A 6043-nucleotide genomic window follows, 5' to 3' on the forward strand; every position below is an offset into this window, starting at 1 on the left:
GCGCCGCTAGCATTAGCATCGCTAGCGTCTTAAGCTGCAGCCTCGAAGCGAGCATAGAAAGTGTTCAGCTCGTCTGCCAGAGACACGTCTGCGTTTATCATACCGGATGTTGGTGCTTTATAATCCGTTATTGTTCTTAATCCCTGCCACAGGCTCCTAGAGTCACTCTGTTGGAGTTGTGACTCTAGTTTCCTCCCGTAGCGCTGCTTCGCCTCTTTCACCGCCTTCCGGACGCTGTATGACGCAGCCTTGTACGGTTCCATGTCCCCCGACGCGAGTCCCGTGTTGTAGGCAGCGGTGCGAGATTTCAGAGCGTCGCGGATGGTTTTATCCACCCACGGCTTCTGGTTGGGAAACGTTTTAATAGTCTTTTTTTCTACGGTATCGTCCGCTAGTTTCCCGATGAATCCCACAACCGCTTCCGTAAACACGCTGACGTCATCATCGGAGATGTTTCTGAACATGTCCCAGTCTGCGTCATCGAGTGCGTCCTGTAACGCGGCCACTGATTGGTCCGTCCAGCGCGCGACCTTCCTCTGAACCGGAACTTCCTGTTTCAGCCTTTATTTGTATTTTGGCATGAGGAAGATGGCGGCGTGGTCGGATTTACCAAATGGTGGACAAGATTGTGCCTTGTAGCCGTCCTTGACCGTTGTATAGCAGTGGTCCAGTGTCCTTTCGCCCCTGGTGGGGCAGGTGATGTGCTGATAAAAGTTCGGCGCTGCGCGTTTGAGGTTGGCACTATTAAAGTCCCCCGCCACAATAAGCACAGCGTCCCGGTGTTGTGTTTGTTGTTGTGTGAGTGCCTCATGCAGCTCGCATAAGGCAGTGTCCGTGTCCGCTTGTGGTGGAATATAAACAGCACTGATTATGACCGATGTAAACTCCCGAGGTAGATAAAAAGGACGACACATGATGGACAGTAGTTCCAGATTTGGTGTGCAGGAGCGTGTGAGAGGAACAACGCTCGCGCTGTTGCACCAGCTGCTGTTCACCATTAAACACACGCCGCCTCCCCTTGACTTCCCCGAGTCCCGTGTCCTGTCCATGCGGTGAACCGAGAAGAACTCGGCCGGCTGGATGGCGTGGTCCGGCACCGCTGGGTTCAGCCATGTCTCGGTGAAACAGAGGAGATTGCAGTCCCGAATGTCTCTCTGGAACTTTATCCTGGCCCTGAGGTCATCGAGCTTGTTTTCCAGTGACTGGACGTTGGCGAGCAGGATGCTAGGCAGAGGTGTGCGGTGCGCACGGGCTCTCAGCCTGTGCCTGACGCCGGCTCGTTTCCCTCGGGGCCGCCGCTTCGCGTCGCGTCCTTTGTTGTCCCTCAGGATCTCACTCGGCCAGCTCATATCCGGAGTTAAAACGTCGAATTGTGAGTACATTGTATACCAATAGAAACAAGAGTGTCTCTATCATAACTAATGTACCCCATGGTGGTAATTTTGCCGGTTTTAAAACGCTGTAAACTAACTTAAAGAACAAAAACAAAGAAAAGGTGGTCGGAGCAGTCGTGACGGCAGCCGACCTCACCGGCGCCATCTTGAAACGTATTACAGTACGTCCATATGATACTGTAATATAGCACAGAGAAACAGCGACGGGGGTGAATACTTTCTAAACAGAATGTTTGTAGTAGTTAAGTTAACCCACCTTAATACAAACTTAAATAATTCTTTTGATTGTGTGAAGCTGCTTTGCAACAATGACAATTGTTAACAGTGCTATACAAAAAAAATTAAATTGAATTAAACTTGTTTTCAGAGAAGTTTACTGTATGATGAATCTTCTTCTTCTTCTTTGTCTTAGGGCTGTTCCCTTTCAGGGGTCGCCACAGCCAATCATCTGCCTCCATCTAACCCTATCCTCTGCATCCTCTTCTCTCACACCAACTAACTTCATGTCCTCTCTCACTGCATCCATAAATCTCCTCTTTGGTCTTCCTCTAGACCTCCTGCCTGGCAGTTCCAACCTCAGCATCCTTCTACAGATATATTCACATTTACATTTAGGCATTTGGCAGACGCTCTTATCCAGAGCGACTTACATTTTTATCTCATTACACATCTGAGCAGTTGAGGGTTAAGAGCCGCGCTCAAGGGCCCAACAGTGGCAACTTGGTGGTTGTGGGGTTTGAACCTGGGATCTTCCGAACCGTAGTCCAATGCCTTAACCACTGTGCTACCCCTGGGCCTAAAACAAACTAAAGCACACATCTGCAAAATGTACAGCAGCTGATCATACTACAGAGCAACAGCATCTACACTGAGGGGTCTGAACATCTGGATTTACAGTGTATTCACCATCTCTCCTCTATACACGTCACATAAGAACTTAATATACAGTACAAAAAAAGAAAAGTAATTGAGATTAAAAAGCGTGTAGAAAGTAAAGAGAAACGCTTCTGTTAAAAACACAGAGACACAGATGAAGACATCACGCCGAGCGATTTCTTCTTTCTGCACTGCTGCCCTTACCTGTTCTCCTGTTCTCCTTTTAATTAGTTTAATAGAGAAGTTGAGAATAGAAGCTTTTAATAGAAACAGAGGAGAAACAGGAATAAAAGATCTGTTTGTTGGAATTAATGCTGAGACTTTCTCCAAAAATACTGATTATTAAATTTCGTAAGCGTTTACACCCTCATTACCGACGGTCAGAGGATTTATAACAGAATAAAGGACAGAATGTGGCAGAGCTTAAGTGGCCATGTTGGGGGGACGGGGGGTTGTACTGGGGAGACGGGACTCGAAGCATCGTACAAAGCGTAAGTGAGACTGAACAGGCTCGACTTCACAAAGAAACGTGTCAACACATCAGAGTTAATACACTCTGAAACAGTTTACTCACATTAAACACTAACTGCTAAAGGTTTTGAAAGACGTTTCCTACCTGCGTCTGAAACACAACAAACGCTGCAAAAACTTAAGTGAAAAAAGACTCTTTTGTCATTTAGGAGTTCTTTGTTAAAATATACTGCAGATTTAGGTTTCCCATGATGCTATGAGACGCAGTCAGTAATGGACCGCCACTAGGGTAAAAAATATCTAATATACGGAACGCCACTAAGGTAAAAATTTGAAAAAAAATTGGAATAATATATTTGTATATTAATGTTAAGGCCACAGTTGCAGCCTAAATATTTTGTATCAGTTGAGATCACCCTCATTTATCTAATCAGCGACTTTTTACCTGTTTAATAATTGAATAGAAGACCAAGATAACGAGACGCTCTGGAATCCTACTCCTCCCCCTTCAAGGACACCTGGCGCAGACTATTACGGGATGTTACAGGCTTACAACTGACACGCACGCACTCACGCACTCACAGAACAGCTACAGATAGACACTCTACCTTTCCCATATCCAACGCCTTCGTGTGCTTATTCCCTTCAGTGTGGGCAGGCGGAATCGGGACCAGCGCTCTCTAGCTGCAGGGACTGGAGCTGTTTGCCTACATTGGACATTTCCTATCCCCTGTACCTTCATCGTTGCAATGTTTATGTCTTGTGATTACATGTTTTTCTGTGCTTGTTGCTGAGGTATTTTTTGTACCCCTGATCGCACACCTCCCTTTTCGAAGGACAGTCTGGGAGGGGATTTTTTACCCTCGTTATCCTAATGTATCTTATTCTTTATTTTCTATGATGGCGCCGGTTAGGTGGCTGCCGTCGCGACTCTGTGGTCGCAAAAATCATTTCGCTGCATATTGTACTCTGTATGATTGTGCATGTGACAAATAAACTTAAACTTCAAACTTCAAATAAATCAGATTTTGTAATTATTTTAGTCTAAAGTCTAATAATCTACAACGCATTATACATAAAAAATTCAGATTTCAGATTGCTGTCATGTTTCCGGCGTGTGTGTGGACGTTGCATAGTCGCAGAGGCAAGATGTTTTTTCAGGAATTGTCTTTTATTAAAGTAGAACACAAAACTAAACCAAAGCTCCTTTCTTCGAGCACTAGTAACTTTAATACTTTACTTTTACAAACATAACCAGACTCACTCAGACCACAACGAAAGCTAGACGCCCGACTGAGGTTCAGTCAGGCTATTTATAAGGATTAACTTAATTACTCGCCTCGGTTCAGGTGAATGCTTCCGTCACCTGACCGAGGCGCCCTATGGGAAACAAAGTTTAACTGAAAACAAACTGAACCAAAAACCACATCAGTGGGCGTTTTGGCGCCCTCTAGGGGTTAACCCTTACTGTTGCTGCTAAAGTAAGTATAGTTTTATGTTTTTAAATATATATATATATATATACTGTATATATACTGTATATTGTATATACTGTAAGCTTTATAAATATATATACCTATTAACCATCTCAAAACCAACCGCTACGGAAACAGCGAAAGTCCTCTTCAATGGAGAACTCTCGTTGCCCTGTGCACCGATCGTGCTGGTGGCCTTAAAAATGAAAGATTAACTGTCTCTAATTTGCGGTCCGGGCCAAAGTTTCAGCCAAAACATTTTATATCAGGGTGAATTACAGTTGCAATCACCCTCGTTTCCCTAATGTTACATTCATCTACATTTTCCTAAAATAGAATTATAAAAACGCAAATACAGGATAAGATTATTGCCATATTTTTTAGCAAAATAATGTGTACTTGTATATAAAACAAATAATAGAATAGAATAGAATAGTCTTTATTGTCATTGCAACAAGTACAACGAAACTTAAAGTGCTATCCCTCAATGCAACCTTGAAAAATAATCATGCTCACACACACACACACACACACACACACACACACACTCACAAAGCATACATTACATTATTGCACAATCTTTTTTGCATAAATTGCGTTAATTGCAGATGCATAAATAATTTAATCTTATTGCACATTGTTTGAACCTTTTTTTATAGAAGCATTCAGTACTTTTATTGCACTGGGATAAAAACTGTTGTGTAAGTTGTCCTTTACAATTTTTATTGAATTGTGTAAGTTTTCCATGTTGCTGAGGTGGCAGCCGACAATCTTTTGGGCAGTTGTAATGACCCTCTGCAGTGCCGTTCTCTGGGCCACAGTGCAGCTGCTGTACCACGCACATATGCAGTATGTCAGTATGCTCTCATTGGAGCATCGATAAAAAGACACCAGACGTCTCTGGGAGATGTTGTTCTTCCTGAGCATTCTCAGGAAATGCAGTCTCTGCTGGGCCTTTTTTAGCATCTTCATTCAATTATAGATGAATATGGCTGCAGTCAAGAACACGGTGGAACCACGGATTGTGAGTAACTTGGTCTCACAAAATGTTTAAATTTTGTGAGACCAAGACTAAAAACATTAGTCACATTTAAATCTAGACTCAAAACTCATCTGTTCAGCTGTGCATTTATTCAATGAGCACTGTGCTACGTCCGAACTGACTGTACTATCTTATGTTTATCTAATTTCTTAAACTGTTTTATTTTTATTTGAAATTATGTTTTTATTAGTTTTACTTAGTCTTTTATTTTTATTTTAATTAAATTTTAATTAGTTTAAAGTTTTGTTGCAAACTGCATCTATTTTTATTTTAAATGAAATTTAAAAGTTTTTGTTAAAATGTCTTATTGCTATTATCTTTTATTTCATTTCATGTTTTTCTTCTTCTATGTAAAGCACTTTGAATTACCATTGTGTATGAAATGTGCTATACAAATAAACTTCCCTTGCCTTGCCTTGCCTAAATCAATTTTAACTTGATAAACGAGCGAGGTCTTGATATATGCCAAGCGTGTGGGATTGTGGGTAATTGTCTCCCATGCTCCGTGCGTGTGTTTACTGTTTACTGTGTGTGTGTGTGTGTGTGTGTGTGTGTGTGTGTGTACATCTTTTTTTTTATTTCATGTCTGAGTGTAGTGACTGTTCTTTAGTGACTGTATTGTAACAGCGCTCTCCAGGAAGCAAAAAGTTAAAAATACAGTGTCGCTATGGTACAATACCACAAATTCCTCAAAAAGATGGAGAGGGTCCTGTTAAAGATTCCAGATTGCCAACTGGGACTTTGTATAGATACTTTGTCAGTTTGTGTGTGTGTGTGTGTGTGTG

This window comes from Clarias gariepinus, chromosome 3 (assembly GCF_024256425.1).
Source record: "Clarias gariepinus isolate MV-2021 ecotype Netherlands chromosome 3, CGAR_prim_01v2, whole genome shotgun sequence".
NCBI classification, from domain to species: domain Eukaryota; kingdom Metazoa; phylum Chordata; class Actinopteri; order Siluriformes; family Clariidae; genus Clarias; species Clarias gariepinus.